This window comes from Lissotriton helveticus, chromosome 1_1 (assembly GCF_964261635.1).
Source record: "Lissotriton helveticus chromosome 1_1, aLisHel1.1, whole genome shotgun sequence".
NCBI classification, from domain to species: domain Eukaryota; kingdom Metazoa; phylum Chordata; class Amphibia; order Caudata; family Salamandridae; genus Lissotriton; species Lissotriton helveticus.
Genome location: NC_136057.1, coordinates 563,180,699 through 563,205,490, shown reverse-complemented (window position 1 = coordinate 563,205,490; position 24,792 = coordinate 563,180,699).

Below are 24,792 nucleotides of genomic sequence, written 5' to 3'. Positions count from 1 at the left end.
AGCCGCCATCTCGCGTCGGCGCGTAAGCCACGCCCCCAGGTAATTACCTTTTGATATTTTGGTCATCGATACTCAGTACTTAAGGCATGAATAAGGGCCTTATTTTAACTTTGCGATCTCGGAGCACGGCCGCCACGCTGCTGCCCCATTCCGAAACCGCCAATGCCAAAATAGACCACCCACCAGAGAATGACTTTTAAAGTATCTGATGGGCATTTCTTAGATAGTTCTACGGCGTTGATTTTGGAATAAGCACGGCAATAGCAGTGTCAAACCAGTTCCTGCAGAGCATGGCCAGTTAAGTCCATGCCCTGCAGGAACTGGGGTGCATGTATTCAGGAGGGCAGACCATGTGTCTCCCTGTGTGCATACCATGGCGCAGAGGCAACAGGGGGCCCTTTAGAGCCCCCTTTGTTTCCTCACCGCCACTCTTTTCATGGTGGGATCACCGCCATGAAAACTGTGGTGGTGAGGAAACTAGAAATATGCTCAGCGGTGTCACAGAGGTACCAGAGCATACCAGCAACACACCTCTGCAAGACTGCCAGGGATCCACGATCGCTGGCTGCAGTATTGGTTCTGTGGAGGTCCGACCACCACCAGTCCTAGCGGTCCTCGGACCTCTACCACCTCTAGCCTCTCCCTCCCTGTTTATGGAAAATGTAATGTTAAACTTTCAGACATAGTACTCTTCAGTGATGTACAGACTACCCACAGTATTCAGTTTGGTGATAGAGTGACTCTTTCCTACCCAAATAAACAAAATTAATCCTATGTGCATATTTCTTGCTTTCTCCTGCTTTATAATCCGGCTCTGTTACAAAGAGATTCTGATTATTCCTGTTGTGTGAAACACACTAATACTTCTTTAAAGTACAGCTTGGACCATATAAAAATAAAAAATAAATATTTGCTTAGTATTGTTGGAATACCCGTAATATACTCATCCGAAACACCCATCACTTTAACAAATTTTGGGAGCTTCATGATGTAACATTAAGATTAACACGCATGACACCCAGAGTTGATTTGCTACAAGCACATGAACAGCATTTTCTCAGGGAAAAGAAACATGAGTTTGATTATTGGAGAACTCACAATTAATGAGACATCTACCTTGCCTCACTCATTACCAGCAGCCCAGGAGGCCCATCAGAAAACCATGTTTATCCTGAAGACAACTACAGGTAACAGGATGGCCATTTTTGGAGGCTCTTGAATACAAGGCAGGTAATTGAAATCAATGCCATGTTTTGATAAAAATAGACATTTTTGATTGAAATATCAAAAATTATATCATGAAGATTGCAATTTCAAATGTAAACATCTTTCTACTGTTTTACTTCTTTGTGGCTTATTTTATTATATGGGGTCTGGTGTACAAAGAGTTTTAACATTTAGAAACTTTCAAATTCAGTAAATCTGAGGGCTTGCAACCACTAAAACACTTTCTGTAGTGTACTAAACCCAATTGATGATCCAGAAAACATTTCCTAATGAGTTAAGTAAACATGAAGTAGGGGGTGTGGCCAAGCAGCATGGCCGACAGGACATGAGCTCCTTCGGCTCCCAGCAGGCCAGCGCAGAAATCCTGTTAAATATCCTATTTTGGAGTTCTCGGACCAAGTAGACGGGGTCCAAGAGTCCCGGAGACCTAGGGGCACATCCTGGTTGAGTGTTTGCCCACCCGGTGGTCGGGGGACGGCGGTGGCAGTCTGGACTGCGGAACTGTGGGGCCGGATCTACAATAGGCCGAGGGTGAGGCCTATACCTGCGATCCGGGTGCCCTTGCGGCCGGCTTTGGTAGAGGCAGATCAGTGGGGAGGTGCCCACTGCCATCGGGGGCCTCCCGAGTGGTGAGAACCTCCTGTGGCACGCCCGGGTTCTGTGGAGAGCGGATGACGAGACTGCGGTGGCGGCGGCCCGTGATTCCGGTGCCCTTCACGACTGGCCCCAGTGAGAAGTGTCGCAGCCGGGGAGGCGCCCACTGCCGTCAAGGGCCTTCCGGAGAGGGAGGAGCTCCTGAGGGGGACATGCACAGTGCGGAGGACGGGGCCGAGGCGGCGGCCTGTGCCGGCGCGGCGGGAGCAGCCCGCGATCCCGGTCCCCATCAAGACCGGTCCTCCAAAGCATCTTGCCTGCAGGGGCGGCCCCCACTGCCATCGGGGGGCCTCTTGTGATGTGGGGGGGCTCCCGTAGCCTGTCCGGATCTTACAGGTATGCAACCGGAGTGGCGAGTTGGGCCGGGACTGCGGCCTGCACAGGCGGGGCGGGGCGGCCCGAGATCTGGGTGCCCCGTGTGACCGGCCCTCATGGAGGTAGCGTGACAGCCAGGGAGGCGCCCGCTGCCATCGGGGGGCCTCCTGGAGGGTGAGGAGCTCCTGAGGGGGACACCTACAGTGCGGAGGGCGGGGCTGGGGCGGTGGCCTGCACCAGTGCGGAAGAAGCAGCCTGGGATCCTGGTCTCCCTCGTGAACGGCCCTGCGAGGAGACTTACTGGCAGGGGGGGCGCCCATTGCCATCAGGGAGCCCCCGTGAAGCGAGGAGCCCCAGCAGTCCATCTGGACCTTACAGGTGCACGCTCGGGGTGACAGACGAGGTTGGGACTGCGGCCTGCACCGGCGGGGAGGAGGAGGCCTGGGATCTGGGTGTCCCTTGGGGCCTGCCCAAGAGGACGCAGTGGGACAGTGAGAGAGGAGCCCACTGCCATCGGGGGGCCTCTGAAGGGACGGAGTGTTCCGGTGACCTGGCTGGTCCTTGCGAGGGGCATGGGTGGCGCAGAGGGGGTCTGCCGAGCAACCGTATGAAGTGACGACCGGGCCGGCCCTAGGGGTGAGCAATACTCTCCGGAAGCGGGAGGTCCGCCCTAGATGTCGGAGCAGCTGATCGGAGGCGAGCGGCCAACTGTGGAGGCCTCGCACCCAGTGGACGGATACTGAGAGAGGCCGGGGCTGCGGCCTACAACGGCGTGGCAAAGGCCCGGAGCTGGGAGGTGACACGGGAGGTCTCCGCTGCCATCTACGACCATACTTGAGGGGCTGGGGCATTGTCCTGCTCCTGGTCTACACGCACTGTGCATGAGAGTAGGCGGTGGGAGCTGCAAGGCCTAAGGATCGGTGCGGGCCTATTCACAGTGTGGGAGGACATTGAACCCCTTCTGCCTCGCTGCTGCTCCTGTTGTACTGGGGGGTTGAGTGGAGACACCTGGAGCTGGCCACTGGATCTGGCCTGTCTGCTCTCCTGGCGCGGTGCCCGCTCTCCTTGGGGGTCCGGTGTGAGCCGGAACCGAGAGGCATTATCCACATGAATCAGGGAGTTCGCCGAAGACGCAGTGGTGAGTGGGGACTAGTGACGCTTGGGGCTGCAGCAGTCAGGGCCGGACTGGCTAGCGGGCGGTTGTGTGTGCTGCTGAGCTGGGGGCTAATTTCTCTGCGGTGGTGGCTGATTTCGTTGATGGGGACCTGCGTGCGCTTTGTAATAAAAAAAGCAAAACGAATTTTGTTCAGCACACGCATGTCCCCATCAACGAAATCAGCCCCCAGCTCAGCAGCACACACAACCGCCCGGTAGCCAGTCCGGCCCTGGCAGCAGTCTGCAGCCAAAGGGATAGCTGCAGATTCTTTGCATCTTTATGGGCTTTTGAGTGGGGACACTTCTGCTGCTTGGAAGCCTAGGTGCGGTCCTGTGGGGCTGCTGCAATGCGTAAGGACAAGATGCCCCGCGCCTCGCAGCCCAATACCATAAAGCAATACACCACTCAACGACACCCGTCGCAGCGGATCACGCGTCAGTTGGGACAGGACGCAGAGAGTGAGTTCCCTGACGAGCCCTCCTGGGCGGAGCTGCTGAAAGCAATACAGGGCTCCCATTCCGCCCTGGAGATACAAATAGAAACTGTGCGCATAGATGTGAACCTGCTGCGGACAGATCTGCGGAAGGTGGCAGATAAAGTCTCAAATGCGGAGGGTGATATCGTCCAGCTGCAGGGAGAGGTGGCGTCCCTCAAAAAAACAGTCTCACAGCTCACCGCCTCAACGGGTGCACTGGAGTGTAGGGCAGAAGATCTGGAAGGGAGGGCACACCGCAATAACATTAGGGGTCTTGGTATCCCGGAACGCTCGGAGATGGTCAATGCGGAGCGCTTCCTGGAGCACTGGATCCATACGACACTCTGCCCCACAGGCCTGTCGGATGTCTTTGTAATTGAGTGCGCCCATACGGCACTGGTCCCGCCACTGAGGCCGGGCACCCCGCCGTGAGCCCTCATCGCAAAAATCCTGAATTACCGCGACAGGGACTGTATCCTCAGAGCGGCTAGGGAAGCAGCGAACCTCACCTTTTAAAACGCCAAAGTGTCCATCTACCCGTGGAGAACCGTTGCCTTAGGGCTCGGCGGCGCAGGGTACACCTGAAATCCCCTGGATTCACCTGCCTTGTCAGAAACAGAGACACGGACTCTTCATCTGGCGTAGAAGATAGTATTTATTAGCTGCAGCTAGTACAGTGGTCTTAGAAGTCGTTGGTAAAAACGAGGTTCAAAAGAGACTGCCACTTAACTCCGTGGCGCACAGGTTTATATACGGTACTATACAATGCAAAATGCAATCACACAAGAGAATGAGACATGGGCAAACGTTATAAACAATACTTTAAGTCTAATGCAACTCAAGTTTCCCGGTTATGTTTGTCACTCAACCCCTTGAGTAAATTACAAATGAATCCACACAATTCAATTTACGAGTAAAGAAAACACAGCTGCATGTTGTAGAAGGACAGTCGTGAAACGGGAGAATGCAAGAGACATGTTGCGAAGGATAGCAGATAAGATAACTCAGAGGAAAGAATGGTGTGAACCAACAAATATTCCGGACGGGGATTAATCAGCTCAGACAGGAATTAGTGTACTCGGCCAGACCCTGACACTAGTTAGTAAACACGGGCAAAGAAGCCACCTGACACGTAAATGCAGAAACGACAAAAACATCGCGTTCGCCGCGCTGCCTGAGTGAGGGCAACAAAATGGCAGTGAATACAAAATGGAGGCTGATCACGAACGAATTTGTAATTTACAAAACCTCACCCGGACTACACCCACCAAGTGCAGGAACAGCAAAAATTCTTCCTAGCAGTCAAGAAGAAACTTCGGGAGTTACACCTACAGTACATGCTGCTATACCCTGCTAAACTTAAGGTCATATCCCAAGGAACGGCGCATTTCTTTGAAGCCCCGGAGGAGGTATGGGAGTGGCTGGAGATCAGGGGGGATGCACTCCCGCCAGATGAACAGGGGGGGCCCAGAATACACGGGGGACACGGCCATCGAGGAGGTGCAGTAACAGATGCAGGCCTTCGTCGGATGCTGCCGGGCACGAGGAAAGGTAGAGAGTCACGGTAGGAGATGATGGGGCCCTCTGCCTGGAGTCATCGGAGTCCGAGGGGGCCTCGCTGGTAGCCTCTGAGTCCCCGGCCGGAAGGACATATTTGGTTGTGCTCTGAATTGTTTTGGTTGGTGGGCTATGGTCAGCCTAGATGATTTCACCCACGACAGGGAGTGTATTCTGGAGATACTTGGATTGAGGATGGGGTACTGTTCCTAGGGGGGCGGCGGCTCTGAGAGTTGCGTATATCTAACTCCTGATGATCCGAGCCCTATGTCAAGGCTGAGACAGATGGTTTTGTCGGGAGCGGGGTGGGGGGAGGGAAGTCTTCTTTTTTACCTGTTGGGTGGTTCAGCACTGTTGGGAGAATGGGGTGGCTGTGCACGTCCTGGCACCAGCAGGGGAAGGGCATATCGGTATGTTTAGTTGTTGCAAGTATATTGCTTGCGGGAGAGGGGTGGTTGATGTTTTGGGAGGGGTTATTGGGGGGGAATGTTACAGGCATCGTATGTATCACATTTCGGGCACAGGATCGGGGTGGCAACATGGGTAGAGTACTATGGCTTGTTCGGATATGTCATCAGTCATGGGGTATACGTTTTTGAATTGGAACGTGAGGGGGCTGGGCACATGTACTAAAAGATATAGGGTCCTGTCCTTCCTTCGCAGGCACAGAGTTTCCTTAGCGTGCCTCCAGGAGACCCACCTCACTGATGAGGGAGCCCATAAGTTGGGGAAAAACTGGCGGGGTCAGGTGTTCCACTCCTCGTTTTCTACATATGCCAGGGGGATCCTGATATGGGTGGCACCCGGGGTCCCGTTTGCCATTAAAATATGTGGAGGCGGACATACACGGAAGGTACCTGCTCCTCTGGGCGAAACTGGATGGCAGGGACATCACAATACTAAACTCGTATGCACCCAACACGGATGACTCTATTTTTTTTCCAGACCCTACAGGAGGTCCTGATCGCAGACCTGGAGGCACCGGTGCTTTGGTTAGGGGATTTTAATTGTCTCCTTGATCCCGCCCTGGATATAGGTTTCCGCCCCGAGTTGGCACAAAACTACAAATGACAGCGAAGCTTAGGGAAGTCATGGGGAATATAGGAGCTCTTGATGTTTAACACCAGAGAAACCCGACCCAGAAGGTGTACACCTGTTTTTCATCCACTCATAATACACATATCCGCTTGGATAGGGTACTAGTGTCGAACACAGGGACAAACATGTCACTTGATGTTACCCATCAGGCCCGTTTCTTGTCTGATCACTCACCGGTGGCGTGTGTGGTGAATTGGGGGGCTCCGGTCTCCCGCCCCCAGACCTGGAGGTTGCCAGCAGATGTCCTTCAGGACCAGGTGGGGAGAGATCATATAGAAACCGCTCTTAACAATTACATGGACATCAACTGGGAGGGGGGGAGCTTCCTTTGGCCACTAGATGGGATGCCCTGAAGGTGGTAGTGAGAGGGGCATGCATGGGCCTCACCTATGGGGTTCGGAGACAGCTCCACCGGACCTTACAGGAGGCGGAGGATAGTCTCTTAGATTTGCAAACCTCGGCGGTCCCTGATGCTTTACTGCAGAAGGAGGAACAGAATGCCCGATCTCGCGTTCATGACATTCTAGATCGGCTTGACATATATACCCTCGGCCACTATAGACAGCGCCTTCACAGGGAGGGCGATAAATCGGGTCGCCTGTTGGCCTGGATCCTTCAGTGGGAGCAAGCTCCGGAGCGTATTGTGGCCCTCCGGGAGCCTACTGGAGGCGTGGTTTACTCAGAGGCGGGCATCCTGTGAGTTCTTCGATCTCACCTACAGCGGGTATATGCCGCAGACCCTGCCATTACTGAGGCCTCCTATCTCCCTTATCTTCATGAGTTGACCCTGCAGTCGCTTCCCGAGGCGGCACGGGTGGAGTTAGATGGAGCCCTGACGCTGGGTGAGGTGTGTGCTGCTTTGGGCCGCTTGCCGCGAGCTAAGTCCCCGGGGAGTGATGGGTTTCCTCCTGAATTTTATCAGGCATTTGACGGGAAACTTTTCCGCCTCCTCCTGCAGGTATTTCTCGAGGTGTTTGAACACGAGTATGACACAGGGGGAAATGTATTTAAAAAATGTATCTCTATAGAGATATTTTCTCAAGACACAATGTTAAAAAACACTTTAAAAACATGAAATTTCACAAATATGGGAGAATGTACAAATGTATCTTCTAAACATGAACGCAACAACCTGGTGTGCAATGTGGACACAATGGCAACAATGTACCGTGGATACTTTTACATCACATTCAGTGAATGCATAGAAGGTCTTTTTCTTTTATTCAGTGTGGATAAAAGAAATCCATTGTTGCCATTGTGTCCACATTGCACAACAGGTTGTTGTGTTCATGTTTAGAAGATACATTTGTAATTTCTCCCGTATTTGTGAAATTTCATGTTTTTAAAGTGTTTTTTAACATTGTGTCTTAAGAAAATATCTCTATAGAGATAAGTTTTTTAAATACATAAGAGCTTTTATATATAGAAAGAATAAAGATTTATGATTTTCTTACATTACTGTCCGGGTTTCTAATTGGTGCTGCTAAGTGAGTGATGATTGGAGGCAGTATGTTTGGGGTGTACATTTAATAAACTGAGTCCAAAGGGATCATTGTTTATAGCATTTAAAATCTAACTTCACCATAGGTTGTGATTTTAAATTGTGAGCCCTGTGACACCAAACTTGAAAAGCCTATCTTTTCATAATTGTGAATTTCACTTGACAGATGTAATAAGGTAATCCTAGTGTTATCCTATGAGAGAGAGAGAGGCCATACAGTAGTGAAAAATGAAATAGAGAGTTTAAAACTACCAAGAAATGTAAAACATAAAAGTACAAATCCTGCCTTTTAAATACATTGCACCCTGACCTGTGGGCCATACAGGGTCTACCTACTTTAGGGGTGACATACATGTGTAAAAGGTAGGTTTAGCCCTGACAATAGGTTTATCTTGCCAGGTCAACATGGCAGTTTAAAACTGCACACAAAGGCTCTGCTGTGGCAGGCCTGACACATGGTTAAGGAGCTACTTAAGTGGGTGGCACAATCAGTGCTACAAGCACACTACTAGCATTTAATTTAGAGGCCCTGGGCACATGCAGTGCACTTTACTTGGGATGTATAAGTAAATTAAATAGGCCATGTGGGTATGAGTCAATGGTTCCATGTGTAGAGGAAACACCACATGCACTTTAGAACTGGTTAGCAGTGGTAAAGTGTTCAGAGCACTAAAGTCAACAAAAACGAGTCCATAAAAAGAGGCAAAATGTTTTGGGTAACCCCTCGGAGTGGGAAATTTTCCAACACATAGGTTTTGAGCATTAATTGCTCAAAAACTACTGATCATATTTATTCCATATCACAAAAAGCACTCTTTTTTGACCAAGATGTACCTTTCCACCAAGTTTGGAGGTGGAAGTTGAGTCTTTAAAGTGAATGCAATTTACATACCTCTGAACAGTCGCTGAAGGCAGCCTCTCAGAGTCATGCATCCACTCACAGAGCCACTCAGAGACTTATGCAGTCACTCACTCACCCACTCAGAGGCTCATGCACCCACTCACAGATCCAGTCAGACAGTCATGCATTAACTCACAGATTTACTGAGACTCATACACCACCTCATGCACCTACTCAGATACGCATGCACCCACTCACATACTCCCTCAGAGCTACACACCCACTCATAGAGCCACTAAGAGACTCATGCACTCACCCAAAGACCCACTCATAGAGTAATGCATTCACTCACCCACTGAGAGATTCATTCACCCACTCACAGGCTCACTCGGAGTCACACACCAACTCAAAGACCCCCTCTTAGACTCACGTACTTAGATACCCACTCAGAGGCTCATGCACTCACTCACAGAGCCATTCAGATAGTGATGAACCCAGTGACAGGGATAATCAGAGATTCATGCACCCACACATAGGGTGGCTCATAGAAGAGCCTTTGGGTTTATTGTGTATAGATGTTAACTACACATAAAATAGAATGCAGTCTTTCAAGTTGTTATGGAATATCCTGTTGCCTTTGTCAGAGAAATGTACTCCATCACTCCCATATATATGCTCCTTGACAAAGAGCAAGTTGTTGCTGTAGAGGAGCTCATGTTGTGGCCTCTAAGGAATGCAGAAACAGGTTTATTAACTTGTTTCCTGACTTTGTCTATTTGTGGACAGAATTTGTCTGACCATTTCCATGTTTGCCTTTAGCAAATGTTGGAGTACACCAAGGGAAACGTACCATTAATTGACCAAAAGTCTCCTTCATTAGGATTTCCAATCGTACCCCTAAGAGTGCCTATGTCCTTGCCACCACAGTGCACAATTAAGAGGTCTGGATGATGGCAATTTACATTGGCTCTCAACCAAAGTCAGCAATCTCTGAAAAAAACAAAGGTTACAGAGACATTATAGTAAGGCTCAGATTTCACTCATATAATACAATAGAAATTCATTAGTTATAGTTACCTGAGCTAACTATACCTCATGCCCCAGCAATGCACAGCATATGACCCCGCATATTGCATCACTCATGACATGGTCAGTGACATCACTGATGATATCACTGATGGCATCTCAAATGACATCACTGATTATATTATCCATAGAACCACTCACACACCAAATCACACCCCCATTGAGAATCTCCTACACCCACTTCCACTCCCACACAACCACCCACATACCCATTCATAGACTCGAAGTCAGGTATCATAGGTGCTACGTCACACTTTTTCTACACTTATATGTACATTTCTGCTAATTAAGTTATAAACATTGTTAAGTTATATGTAGGGCTCCCTGTTTTCCGTTTTTACTGATTTTTACAGATAAATACAGACAGAAAACTCTTTATTTTCCTGCCTGTATTTATTTTAAAATGTGGATAAAAAAGGAAATTGGGTTATTTTTTTAGCAAATCTAAATGGTGTCGATCATGACTACAAGGCTAATAGCTCTGTCGTTCTAAAAGTAAGAGAGTTAAAACAATAACAGAATTTTAGTAATGAGTCTTAAACAGCAATATATATGCTTGTATAAGAAAACATGCATATTTTATCATTTGAGTGTGTTTATATGACTGAAAACGGTCAGTCCTTAAGGCACGAGTACATCTTTATCAGACAAATAAATATGGAAATATACTCATTTCAGATTCATTTTGTCACAAAACCCAAAATATATATGGGTAAATACAGATACTATTATTTAAAAAAAATATGGTTAAATACAGATGAAAATGCCCAAAAAATAAATACAATAAAACCGGGAGCCATAATTATAAGTTAAAAAAGACTACTGTTACAGTTTGTTTTTCACTACAAAAAATAATACACGTCTTTTTAAAATGTACTTAAACATTATAGGTTTTAGGGACATTATAGTTACAGATTAGCATCTAAAAAACCTTTCAAATTCACTGACAAAACCATAGGTTTTACAGAAGTTATAGTTAGAAATTTGCATTTAAAAAACCTTTGAAATTCACTGAAAAAGCCATAGGTTTCAGGGGCGTTATAGTTAGCTGGACATTTCACTCGTACAAAACCATAGAAATTCCACTGTTATTGTTAGTGCAGCTAAGTATAACTCGCGTCCCCACAATGCACTGCTCATGATGTCCCATATTACATCATTCATGACATGGTCAGTGACATCACTGATGATATCACTGCTGACATCTCAAATTACATCACTGATGACATCACTGATGACATCATCCATGTGATAATACGATACACCTCCTCACACCCTAACATAAACTTTGATATACCCATTCTAAAATACAGACTACCATTTTTGAAACCATAAACACACCAATACAAGTTACTACATACCCACTCACTGATTCTTAGGTCTACACACAAACACTCATTCACCCATAGAATCACTTATACATGCAGTCACTCATTAATACTAAGCATGGGCGGATTTTGCGGATTGGCAATCCGCGAACTTGCGTATTTACGGATTCGCAATCCGCGAAGATCCGCGAACTCTAGCGGACTTGCGGATTTTTCCGTTTTTTGTGTTGGCGCGTGTTCGCGCCGATTTTGGGACAAGTTCGCAATTGCGAACTTACTTTTCGGCTTGCAACGGCCGCGACTATGTTGTTTCTACGTCTGGTTTATCATCACAGGTTCACAGCACCCTCTGTTTCACCACTGCCACCCTCTGGGACACCCATGCCACCCTCTAGTACATCCTCACAGGCACCTATTAGGTTTATTTATTACTGTAGATTATGGTGGTTGAAAAAAGCTAGCACACCTGCCCTTCTTCAACTGCCATCAATTAATTTGTGTTTCATTAATGTGTCAGTAATTTTGAAAGTTCCAGTCTGGCTGGCACCTGCTTCCTTCCTTATCTGTAATTTGCTATTTGTTGCAGTGATTTTTTTTTTTTACAGGACCTTTATGGTGCTATTCTATGAGCCTGCTGTTTGGGTCATAGCAGGGTCATAGAATTGTTGCAAACTCTGGAGGGGCCCATCAGGAAGCACTACCTTGAATGTTACTAATGTTAAGTTTGAACTTTTGCACCTGCTCATTGCTTTCATTTTAGCTAAAATCGTTTTTTTTGCAATTTCGCGCGTTATTTGGGGCGCGAATCCGTGCGAGATCGATTTCGGAAGCCGCGAATACGTGCGAATACAAAATTGTTTTTGTTGCGACGTGTATGTTCGCGTGATCTTGCGCGTGTTCGCGAGGCGCTTCTAGCTATTCGTTTGCCAAGTTACCCTATCGGTCGTACACGGGCGCGGCCATCTTGTTGGCGTGACGTAATTCCGTTTCCGCCCGCTATGTGTAATCTCGCAAAGTGTGCTGCTCGCGAGTACAAGTTCGCGCGTACTCGCAAGGAAAATCTCGCGCGAACTTACCCACGCGGTCGTGAACGGGCGCGGCCATCTTGTTTCTCATTCATTGCTATGGTTCTGGGCATGCTTTCTCTATCCTCTCTCAATCTCTGCCATCCTTTGCTTGTTTGAAGTTTTTTTGATCTAATTTTACTTATTATCTAACCCTCTATTTTTCTAGCTCTATATTTTTGTGTTTTCTGCAGCTTTTAGTTACTTTTAAACTACTTTTTTAAACTCTTTTATTTTCTTCTTCACTATTCTATTTCTTCTTTATCATTTAAGTTTATTTCTGCCCAGACCATGGTAAAGGGAGCCGGGAAGCACCCTGAGAAGGGGAAGGGTCCCGCACCCCGTGCCCGGCTCCCGTGCGGGCGTTTAAGGGGGGAGCAAGTGGTCCCGAGGGAGATCTTTAGCGCGGAGGAAGTGGCGGCACTGATCTTCCATGTCCAGCGCCGCCTCCCCAAGACGATCCTGGGAGGCGGCAAGATCGCGACCGGCTATGGCATCCGGGAGCGCCGCCAGCGGTGGGAGAAGGTGTGCCGGGCCATGTACAAGATCTCTGGGGTCCGGCGCACGTATAACCAGGCCACCCACCGCTGGACCGATGTCATGGACCGGGAGCGGGACTTGCTGGACGCGCTCGGCGTAGAGGTCCCCGGGCTTGGTGAGTAGTAGTAGTAGTACATTTACTACTCTGTTTTATCCGGCTCTGTTATTTGCAAATCTTTGTTCTTTACCAAGAGCAATAATGCTGCCGATTACATTGAGGTAAATTATATTTCAAAATCTTCTATGCATTTCATTTTCAGGTGCACTGCTCTCCTTCTCAGTAGCCTTGCTTGCTACTATGCTTCTTTGTTTTGTATGTTGTGTTCAGAAGCATTTCATTGGCCTGAGAAATTATGTATCAGTGTACTGTAAAGAAAAGAACTGCGTAATGCTAGACAGTAAGGGTCATATTTTCAATTACCGGCGCATCCCTGCAAAGTAGCAGGGATGCGGCAGTAATTGTGTGCCATGCCACCACCACCCATTGGCCCAAAACGTCACAGAAGCCTTACGCATCTGTGCCGTAAAGGCAGCGCATTGCTGGAGTTGCGTGCCAACGATGGCGCAGCTCCAGCAATGCTCTGGGGTACCCTATCTCCCCAATGCTGCATCAAGCCGTACGTCGGCTTCAAGCGCGCAGGGTTTGAGTCATGCATCATTGTCATAAAAATGACTGATTGACATCTTGTAGATTTCCCTCAGCCACTTTTAGGATTCGTTCCTGCGCAGGTACGCCCTCCCTTGCGCCGGAACGCCCCCTGATGGCGCAGGGCTTTACAACGTGATGCATCGCCCATATGCCCATATGTGTTCTTTTTTTTAATATATACGCCGCACCAACACCATGGCGAGTCTTTTGTTCTGCCGCTGCGTCAGAAAAGGCACGCAACAATGGAGGAAAATCAGCCGCAACTTCCGCAAGGGACTTATAAATCAGCCCCAACAGACTGAAGTCCAGTGTCCTTCCTTTAGACAGTCACATGGCTATCAGAAGAAATAGTGGCGGTGGTGGCGGGTGGATTGATAGTTTGAGTATTCACTGATCTGCAAGCAGGATGGACTTTGTCTGTCACGTGTTGTGCACTACTGCCTGCAGTGCCAGGCCTAGGCAAACCTCTTTAGTAGTCTGTTTATTGAGTTACATAGGAACTTTCTAAGTCAACGTTCCGCAAATCAGGCAATACGAATAACGTAGTATACCACATGAGATAGATCCCGTGGAATAGTTGTCTATCTATTTGCTATTTTTCCAAAATATGTTGTTATTGTTCTTTTGAAATGTTTGATTTGGTTGAAAAATCTCATCCATGTTTTATGGTTTTTCTTTCTTTCATGTTGTACATCAGCTCCCCCCAAGGGCAAGAGGACACAGGAGGAGGGTGCTGAGGATGCAGGCCAGGATCGGGCAGGCGAGGGCTCCTTTGCTGGCCCCAGTAAGTTTACATTTTACTAAACAGTACCTATTTTTTCCTAGCGTTCCTCATTCGATTTTTTCTAAATCGTCTTTGATCTTCTTGTAGACTGAATATAAATTCTTATCCTGCCTCGAATATGATGACTCCCTGTGGTATTACTAGACTATTTTTATTAGTCTGTCTGTGTAGCTAACTAAGATTGGACATTTGGCAATTCCATTGGACTCCCATTATATTCAGCAATACCTCTATGCACTGTCTCCTTACTGACTAGATAGTGTGGCAGAGTCATTCAGCTCCCGAAGTCACCGATTATAGATCCCCAATGATCTCTAGATTATCGTACGCAGGACAAGAGAGTAGTACGGAGTCACAGCACAGTCAAGAAGTGTCAGAGGCACTCATGCTTGCAAAAATTCCAAAACCTTTAGCTCATCCACTCTAGTCTAGAGGAACAAAAACCACAGAGTCTATTTAAGTGTAAAAGCTTTATTAAAAGTAAACACATTTATTGAAATCTACTTTGTCATAAAACTATTTAACTGTAAACGGAAAAGTGGTTAGTGCTGACGATTAATTGGACACATTTCTTGTGGTCGAGCCGAACTCTCACCTACTTTGAACTTGATCCTGGTCGTGTTCTTAGGACTCAGGAGTCAAGCTTCTGTCTGTTAGGAGAAAAAGTGGTGCGTGTTAAAAATCAAAAGCAAGCATTCATCAGTTGTGCATAAAAGTGCAGCAAGACAACAGCCTTCCCTGGAAAATGGGACATTTTTACTATGGAGTAGACAGTCACAAATTATTACATTGTATTCTGTTTTTTTAACATTTCTCCTAGACCAAATATTATATAGTAGTGAGTGGTGTATTCTAACTTTCTTAAATGTACTTTGTAGGTGTAACATCTGGTGACGGGGCCAGCGCGGAGGTGGCTGATGTGTTGGACTTGGACTCGGAGGCCTCTGGGGAGGATGCGGCGGTAGAAGAGCTGGTGGCCGTTCCTGTGGGGGATCAAACGGTGGTGGCGGAAACAGGTAAGCTATATATTCCTTACTTATTGAGATTGAAGACTGCATAGTGTGCTTTCTGCACGGGTGTATTACAATTACAAATCAACCAGGTAGTAGCCTCCTCGAAATGTACTTCGACTTAGCTGTGAAGTTTTTGGTGAGAAGAATCCCAATAAGTTCTTAGACGAACGTGATGGATGGGATGAACGAAAAGCGAAAGAAGGGTGTAAGTAAGTGGGACGCGAACTTGTATGATGGCTGGCAAAGAAGAACGATATGTGTTTGCTTGGACCCAGAGGTGGCTGGGAAGGAAAGAATATGGTATGGTGCATGGCTGGGTCAATGATGAAGCAAGGATGGGTGGAAGGACAGCAGCCTGGGTGGGTGAAACAGAAACTGTATGTGTGCGTATACTTTGAATGAATGGATGCCTGGAGCATGGTATTCTCTGACTCTTACATAGCAAATGTGTATCTAGAGAGAGTAGATGGTCGCCAGGTGAAGTAAGTGTTACCTTGAAGAGCATGTACCACCGCACCCGCACGTCCGTCCCAGTGCAGGGAAGGCAAGGAAAAGAAATTGTAAATGTGTCCAATACTTCCATGAATAGTAGCAGTACTTTGTATTGCGTTTGCATTCACAGCATATATCTGGTTATTACGGTGGACACTCCGTACCTCTCTTAATAACTTTAGTTTACTTGTAGTACGTCATTCATGTGTGGGTGTATCACTGTGTTCACTCAATATTAAGCAAAGCACCTAAAGTCATCTCATCTGTCATTAAATACGTCCCATGTGAAGTGATAGATAATCAAATTAGTTAGCTTCTTCAGTTTCCTTTTCTAGTACTCATTTGCACTGTAGGGTGAAAGGTAAATTAATTAAGCAGTAGCCCTTGTAACAGAGTATTCTCAGTGCCACCCGTAATAGAAAAGTAATAGCTTCACCACCTGCATGTACTGGACCGGTACAGTAACGCAAGTCTGTCTCCATCATCATGGTGTGCAACTTTTTTTCTCGGGTGCAACTTCACTGTGCTGTGTCCATGTCATTCTGCCGGCTTGCATAAGATAACGTACCCATTTCCCTAAACAAGAGAGAAGAAGAAGAATAAGACTGGTGTACTGTCATAGTCGACTGTAATGGAAGTCCATAGTGGTCGTAGAATTAGTTCATTAAACTACCACTACTGTTAGAGCAAGGATGCAGAAGTGGGAGGGTTACATAGATACTGTCCTCAATAGTTATGTACTGTGCTTTCAATTTGCTACTTGTACTCTGTGACCCAACTTTCGGCTCAATCACTTTGTGTTATTAATAAGGAGCATTGGTTACAGACTATGTCTTTCTTTCTTCATATAGTTGCTCCTTCTTCCAAATCAACAACAAGGAGGGAGCAGGCTAGATTGGCCCGGCAACGGAGGCTGGAGGCCACAGTCGCCGAGTATCGGCGGCTGGTGGCCCTGGAGGAGGAGGAGGACACGCAGTCGAGCGGGGCAACATCTTCGACTGCATCCTCCTCCGTGACTAAACCAGCGGGACCGAGCCGGGCTAAGAAAGCCGCCCGCCACCGCCAAGCACCGGAAACACCAGCTGCCCCCCACAGGAGCTGCAAGGAACGCCAACACCGCCTCCGAGTCCGCATGTCCAACCTGGAGCAGGAGGTCCTGAGGTATAAGACCTTGGTTAAGGGCCTCCGCTCCGAGCTTGCCACCCTCCGCAAGGAGTATGATGCCCATGCCGCATCATGCACCAGCACCAGCACCCTCCAGTAGTGGAGTGTCCCTTGCCCTTTTTTTATAGACTTTTGGGGGGTGGGATTTGGGAGTTGGGATCGTTTTGGGACGTTTCAGAGACAATCGTTGGGGTTAGGGTGGGTGAGGGAGATTATTTTGTTAGGGATAAATAAATATATTTTCCAACTACTTTATCTGACCATACCTGTTTTTTACTGCTTTTCAGTCTGGTGGGTGGGGGGCGGGGGTGTAACAGTAACTTTGTTTTCCTGAACAGTCGTAGGACTTTAGTAGTACAACCGTCAAACTCTTGTCTACTCCGAAATAATACTCCATTATACTACCTCCCACCAAACGCTTATCTTACCTGTAATTTGTGTTAGAAATTAGGGCTAGGCCCAGGGCTGGCTCCAGGTGAAATGGGGATTAACGTTGTCATTCCTGGGCGGGTGACATTTCCTCATTGCGGTGTTACTAGTGGTGTGACACAGTGGCAGTTGCATGCCTATGGAAAAAAAGAAAACGAAACCTTGTTTGTACTCCTTACTGTAGCATTACAACGGTTACGGTACGATCGAGAAAATAGCAGGTGACAGTACACTAGAACAGTGCCATAATGTAGCCTAACAAATGGTAAAGTATTGCAAGTATAACTAGTACTTGCGTTGAATTTATTTGACATTGGCTACTACTACTAGAAGATATAGTACTGAAGCTGAGTAAGTCTAGAAGATATCCTCGTATTCCTTCACCAGCCTGTTGCTGCTATCACCTTATCCTCCCCAGCAAGTGTGTGGAATTATTGATGTCATTTTAGTCAGACATCAAGCAAAACAACACAGCCCGGGGGAAGAGGGTTAGGGTTTGTAAAATGGATGGGAATGGGGGTTTCTTTTTGGGTAGGTTTTGTTGAGAGAAGAAAAAAAAAGCAGAGCATGGACAAACAATAATTGAAGATACAGAGTTTACAGACAATCTTTGGTTACAAAGTAAAGGTAAGCACATGCAGTCACACTCATAGAATAAAAGACAACAATGGATACTGTATCTGTATTGCGTATGTTGTTGGAGTTGTCCTGTTGAAATTGGTAAGTAAGTTGCATGCAGCAAACAATTCCTCTTATTGGCGGCACTCCTCCATTCCAGCTGACGCTTCGTCCATCAATGTGGTGGTGACCACTGACAGAAGAGACACCCTGTCCACTGCCTGCCTGGCGGATGTTGACTGAAACCCGGCCTGTAATTATTGAACGGAAAACAGGAAGTGCTATTACAATACCACTGATAAATAAATAAAAGGTATGTACGCTGTGTGGTTCAAAAAGTCACACTTTGATGATGCCTAGCAGAAAAATGGTTACAAAACGTACTTTGAAAGTAACAGTAGACCCAAATACAGACCGTGGATTGTATTCAAACCACTTGCCTGCAAGCAAAAGTATCCATAGCCAGCATCGCTCCAACAGTGCTCTACAACAACAGAACCGCGTTGCAATAGAACCCCCCTAAACACATGCAATCCTGCTGCTAGGGCTAACCCTAACGAACCCTAACTTACAAAGTGCCAAAACTGGTGTTTCCTTATGGATTTTGTCCAACTAACTTCTAGCCGGTATTAGACCTTCCCAGGAATGCCCCAGGCAAGACCCGCCAACCCACCCGCAAAAAAACACCCGACACAACACCACCAAACAGCGAAAAAGCTAAATCTCATACTTACAATGTCTCTCTCGGCCTTCGGTCCAAACGCGGCGCTGTGCAGCTAGGTCGTCATCATCATCAATCATCATAACTCCTGTTTTCCACCACGGATTTCCTGAAAAGCAAATGCAATCAAGATTAGACTGTCGCAGCAGTGCTTCGACAGAGACCCCGGCCGCAACCCACCCACGAACAGCAGGAAGCCCCCCAAAATGCTACATTGAGCAAGATGTCTGAAGAAATGGCAAAAAAAAGGCTGTTCCTTATGGATTTTGTCCAAAACACTTGTATCCGGTATTAGACCTTCCCAGGAAAGCCCCAGGCAAGACCCGCCGGCGCCAACCCACCCGCAAAAAAACACGCGACACAACACCACCAAACAGCGAAAAAGCTAAATCTCATACTTACAATGTCTCTCGGCCTTCGGTCCAAACGCGGCGCTGTGCAGCTAGGTCGTCATCATCATCAATCATCATAACTCCTGTTTTCCACCACGGATTTCCTGAAAAGCAAATGCAATCAAGATTAGACTGTCGCAGCAGTGCTTCGACAGAGACCCCGGCCGCAACCCACCCACGAACAGCAGGAAGCCCCCCAAAATGCTACATTGAGCAAGATGTCTGAAGAAATGGCAAAAAAAAGGCTGTTCCTTATGGATTTTGTCCAAAACACTTGTATCCGGTATTAGACCTTCCCAGGAAAGCCCCAGGCAAGACCCGCCGGCGCCAACCCACCCGCAAAAAAACACGCGACACAACACCACCAAACAGCGAAAAAGCTAAATCTCATACTTACAATGTCTCTCGGCCTTCGGTCCAAACGCGGCGCTGTGCAGCTAGGTCGTCATCATCATCAATCATCATAACTCCTGTTTTCCACCACGGATTTCCTGAAAAGCAAATGCAATCAAGATTAGACTGTCGCAGCAGTGCTTCGACAGAGACCCCGGCCGCAACCCACCCACGAACAGCAGGAAGCCCCCCAAAATGCTACATTGAGCAAGATGTCTGAAGAAATGGCAAAAAAAAGGCTGTTCCTTATGGATTTTGTCCAAAACACTTGTATCCGGTATTAGACCTTCCCAGGAATGCCCCAGGCAAGACCCGCCGGCGCCAACCCACCCGCAAAAAAACACCCGACAACACCCCCAAACAGCGAAAAAGCTAAATCTCATACTTACAATATCTCTCGGCCTTCGGTCCAAAGTAACGCGCTGTGCAGCTAGGTCATCATCAATCATCATAACTCCTGTTTTCCACCACGGATTTCCTGAAAAGCAAATGCAATCAAGATTAGACTGTCGCAGCAGTGCTTCGACAGACACCAAAAATTACACACAAACCCCCGGAACCCCGCCAAAGAGCACCTCAAAGGCAAGCAAGTCAGCAAAAACGGCAAGAAATTTTCACCTCATATTTGGTCCAAAACACTTTTGTCCATTATTAGAGCTTCACAGCAATGGGCCCAAAACCGTCAACTCACCCGCAAAGAAGTACAACACCCCCACAAGTGCTGAGTCTTTCTTCATTGTGCGTAATCCAGCACTCTGCTTGGAGGGAAATCGCAGTCTGGAGGAGGAGGATAGAGGAGCATGTTCTTCAGAACTTGTGAACCTGAGGAATGTAGACTGCGGCACCTTCAAATCAATAAGCAAACAAGTGAAGACAGTACTGATGATGGTCTTCTTTTTGGGATTAGGTGATTAAAGTTTGAATTAAATTAACTGTGCAAAACAAAGAAAGAGAGACACAAAGCACACAGGAATAAAAGTGAATAAGGACGAAAAAGAAAGTTCTTGATTGATTGTCTCATTTTCAGGGCTCGGTGTCAGGGAATAAGAACAAGATTTCGTCATCATACTCTGCGAATTCAGGCTGGATGAGGTCAGTGGCACCGAACAGAGAAAAAATCCCCTCATCTACGTTGCTGTCCTCATCGTCTTCATGTGGCGTGCTTTCTCGCACTTTGTAATCTGGTGGTATGAGGTGCTGATTCATCTTGATCATTGTCAGCCGCTCCACATTTTTGGGCGATAGGCGGCTCCGTTTGGCAGTTACAATGCCACCAGCAGCACTGAAAACACGTTCAGAAGACACACTTGCGAGTGGGCAAGACAAATAGTTTATAGCCAGGTTGTAGAGCTGTGGCCACAATTGTTTTTTGCCATGCCAATACTGCAATGGCTCCTCATTAAGAAAGACCACTGTTGAGTCATTCAGATAGTCCTGCACCATCGACTCAAGGTCATCAACTGTTCCTCCACTTTGCTTACTTTTTGCTGTGCCTGTGACATTTTTTAGAGAACCATACCCCATCAAACTTAGCCAATCCTCCTCCCCAGCCACTGTTAGTGTTGTCATTGTGTGTGGTGCAGATGATCCAGTTGCCGGTGTCTTTAACGGCTGAGAGGTCACTTGTGCCCCAGCCACAGGTGCAGAAGTGGATTCTTGTGACTGCGGATGGCCTGCTGATGCTGATGCTGATGTACTGGCTTCTCCTTCAATAACCTGCCGTTCTTTTTCAAACCTCTTGGCTGACCAGGCTAACCAATGTTTGTACTTTTGAACATCTGCATCAGCGAAAGGAAAGAATGCGTTGTCTGCCAGCGCCTTTTTGTAGCGTGGATCCAGAATAGTAGCACAAATGTAATGCTGATCTGAGTTGATGTTTTTAAGACGTTCATCACTACGTAGGCGATGTAATAATTTCTCAGACAAAATGAAATGGTTTTTTTTTTTTTCATCTTTTTCAAACTCAGAAGAAACCGCCATCAGTTGGTGCTCCAGTATGCACAACAATGGGATAGCTTTTCCCAAATTACAGTCCTCCTGGCTGACTGCACGCGTGAAGAACTCAAAAGGACGAAGCATGTCTGTCAGGCTTTTAACTATGGCCCATTGCGCCTTACTCATCCGCAGGTCCTCCTTCTGAGATGTAGCCTCTGTCAAGAAATAGTGATCGAGTACCGTATACTGCTCATGCAGACGCTCAAGCATGTAGAAGGTTGAGTTCCAACGTGTTGCCACCTCCTGGATGAGTGCTTTCACTGGCATTCCACGTTGAAGTAGCAGTCTCCGCAGATGCTTCCGGGCCTTAAAAGAATGGCTGAAATGGTTGCACATTTTGCGGCAGGTGGCCATTACCTCGAACGCTGGACTCTCTTTATCACTCAAGAATTTTTGAACTACCAGGTTGATACAGTGCGCCAAACACGGCACTCTAACATGGTGACCCTGTGACATGGCCTTAACTACATTGGCGCCATTATCCGTGGAAACATAACCAATCTTGCGTTTTAGGGGGGATAGCATTGACAACACCTTTTTGTCAAACTCTTCCAAAAGGTTTTCTGCTGTGTGACTTTTCTCCAAGGCAAACATGGCTAGTGTTGCATGTTTCCGAGCAGCTTTGAAAACTTGGTCCGGGTCAACACCTGCGTTTAGCTTTGCTATAACACCTGAAAAAGAGACCCAGTGTGCAGTGATGCACATGTAATCATCGCCTGGGCCACTGGTCCACATGTCTGTTGTCAGATGTATTGTGTGAACAGCACTCTTCTGCAAAGCTGCCCCAATCGCCTGCAGCACATCTTCATGTAGTGCTGGAACCGCAACTCTGGCAAAATAGAACCGGCTCGGAACCTTCCATTTAGGGCAGAGCGTTGCAACTAATTCAAGAAAACCTACCGCTTCTACAAAAGAAAAAGGTAGAAGGTCCACAGCTAGCATTTTAGCCAGCTTAGTGTTATACAGACGCGTCAGTGGGTGGTTGCGTTCATATGGCACGTCTGAAGTAAGCATTGTTCTAATGTTGCCCTGGACCAAGCATTTACGGGCTGATAATGACTTCGTTGACCCAATTTTGCTCGCTGGTGAACTTTTGTGCGTTGGTGTCTCACTCGCTCCAACACTCTTAGTGTGCCTCACATTGGGTGTGCTGCTGACAGGGGTACTGGGTGTAAGGGAAGTGTTTGACACGTCTTCTTCCTGCTCGTCATCATCAGATGAAACATCAACGTTTCCTTGAATTTGGCCTTTCTTGATCGCATCTAGGTGCGCAAACCATTTGACAGTGTGCTGTCTCCTAAGATGACCTCTCTGGCCTCCGGTACCATAGTTGGTACCTGGCTTACCACGACTAACTGCTTGCTTACAAATGGTACAAATGGCAAACTTTGGATTTTTTGGACAAACAGTAAAGAAGTCCCAAACGGGGGACTTGAAGTGTCTGTGGGACATGGAGGAGGCGGCGATACTGGTGGTGGTGGTCATGAAGCTAATGCCAGATGAAGTGGAGGATCTGGATTGCCCAACTTTTGTACGTTTTGCACTTTCACCGCCACTAATTAAGGTCGAGGTTGACGGAGGTCTCTTCTTGCCAGAAAGAAATATGGAAGCGGGACGAGTTGGTGTACTACTTAACTCCAATGATTGTGGTGTTTCCACTGCCTCCTCATCGACAACATCATCATCATCATCACGCTCAGCAGCTCTTCGGGCTAGGGTCAAAATGTCTGTTTGCTGCATGCCCGCTGGGGCTGCAGTGACCTTTATGATGACTGGGTCGTCGTTGGCAGAGTCTTCATCAGCAGCAGTATCCGCCACTTCTTGTTGAGCCTCATCACACTCCATAAGTCTGAGACTTTGGACGAGCTTCCTTTTACGCTTAAGTACCTTTGTTGGATCATGGTGTGCCTCACTCTCAGACGGCTGTGGTGCTGGTTCCCAAGTTTGATCCGTATCATCAGAAGGAGGTGTGCTTGAAGAGGATGTAGACACCACCCTTGATCTCTTCCTTGCTAGGGTTGTGGAAGACAATGAAGGATCATCAGGAGGAGTGGCTTCCTCAAATGATACCTCGCCTTGATTGTCGATTTCCTGATGTGCCCCTACTTCGGGAGGAACAACTATTGTGGGCACTTGTTGTGACCCTCCATGCACCTCTGCATGCGCATCTCCTTGCGCTGCCTCTCCTTCCACATGTACTTGGGCTTGTACTTGCACATGTGATTGTTGTTGCCGCTGTGGTTGTTCAACACTCGTCAGATGAGCTACAACAACCTGTGTTGATTGAGGGACATTGCTGCTGCTTTCTTGCGATGAGCCAACATCACTGGTCGATGGTGATTGAAGAAGTATACTGGCTGCCTCTGCAGCACTCAAGGGCTTGGACTTAAGTTGGCGTGGTGGTGGTGGTGGCACTGAGCCCAATGGAGCGGGGGTGCTGCTGCCAGCTTGGTCCCCAGCAGATCCCGCTGCAGCTGCTGCAGGCATACTTTTTTTTTTACTCACAAAAAAAGGGGCGGGCGGCACACCAGTGTCCTTGGTAACTTGCTTCTTCTGCTCCTTACTGGCACCTTTCTTGCTAGAGGAGCTACGGGTTACTTTTTTTGGGGCCATCTTCTTCAGAGCAGGTCAGCAGGCAGCAGTTGCACGAGTTGCAGAGGGTTCTGTGTCCAGACGTGACGTCGCGTGACGTTATGCTGCACACACCGCTGCAGGACTTCTTCCTGGCACTGGTGGTTCTATTGAGTCTTCTTGTGCACCTAAAAGCAATGGAAGACAGAGGAACATCAGTTCAGTTATACACCCCAAAAAATCGACAAAACACAGAAAAATGAGCACAATCCCATGCCATCCATGATGTTTACATTGAAGACACCCCACAGAAAGACTAGGGACATGCAAGTATGCAACACTCACTACCCCTGGGCATAAGGGATGAAAAGTAGGCAAAATAAGTGCAGGCCTCAGACACTGCCTCTCCTCAAAATGGCCCCCTTACACCCCAAGCACATGTTGCTGCCTGTACCAGCCAGCACTCAAGATGGCCACCACCACCACCCACATGGCCAGTCCACATCAACAGTACACCCCCAAAAAACAGAAAAACAGCCAGAAATCACCACAATCCAATGCCATCCATGATGTTTACATCAAAAAGAGTGAGACAACACCACAGGCACACTCAGTCCATGCACCACCACCACCCCTGGGCAAGCAAAAGGCCACACCAGCAGCCCCCCAAAAACGACAAAAAACAATAAAATAAGCACAATCCCAGCCCATCCATGGCCTCAATTATGT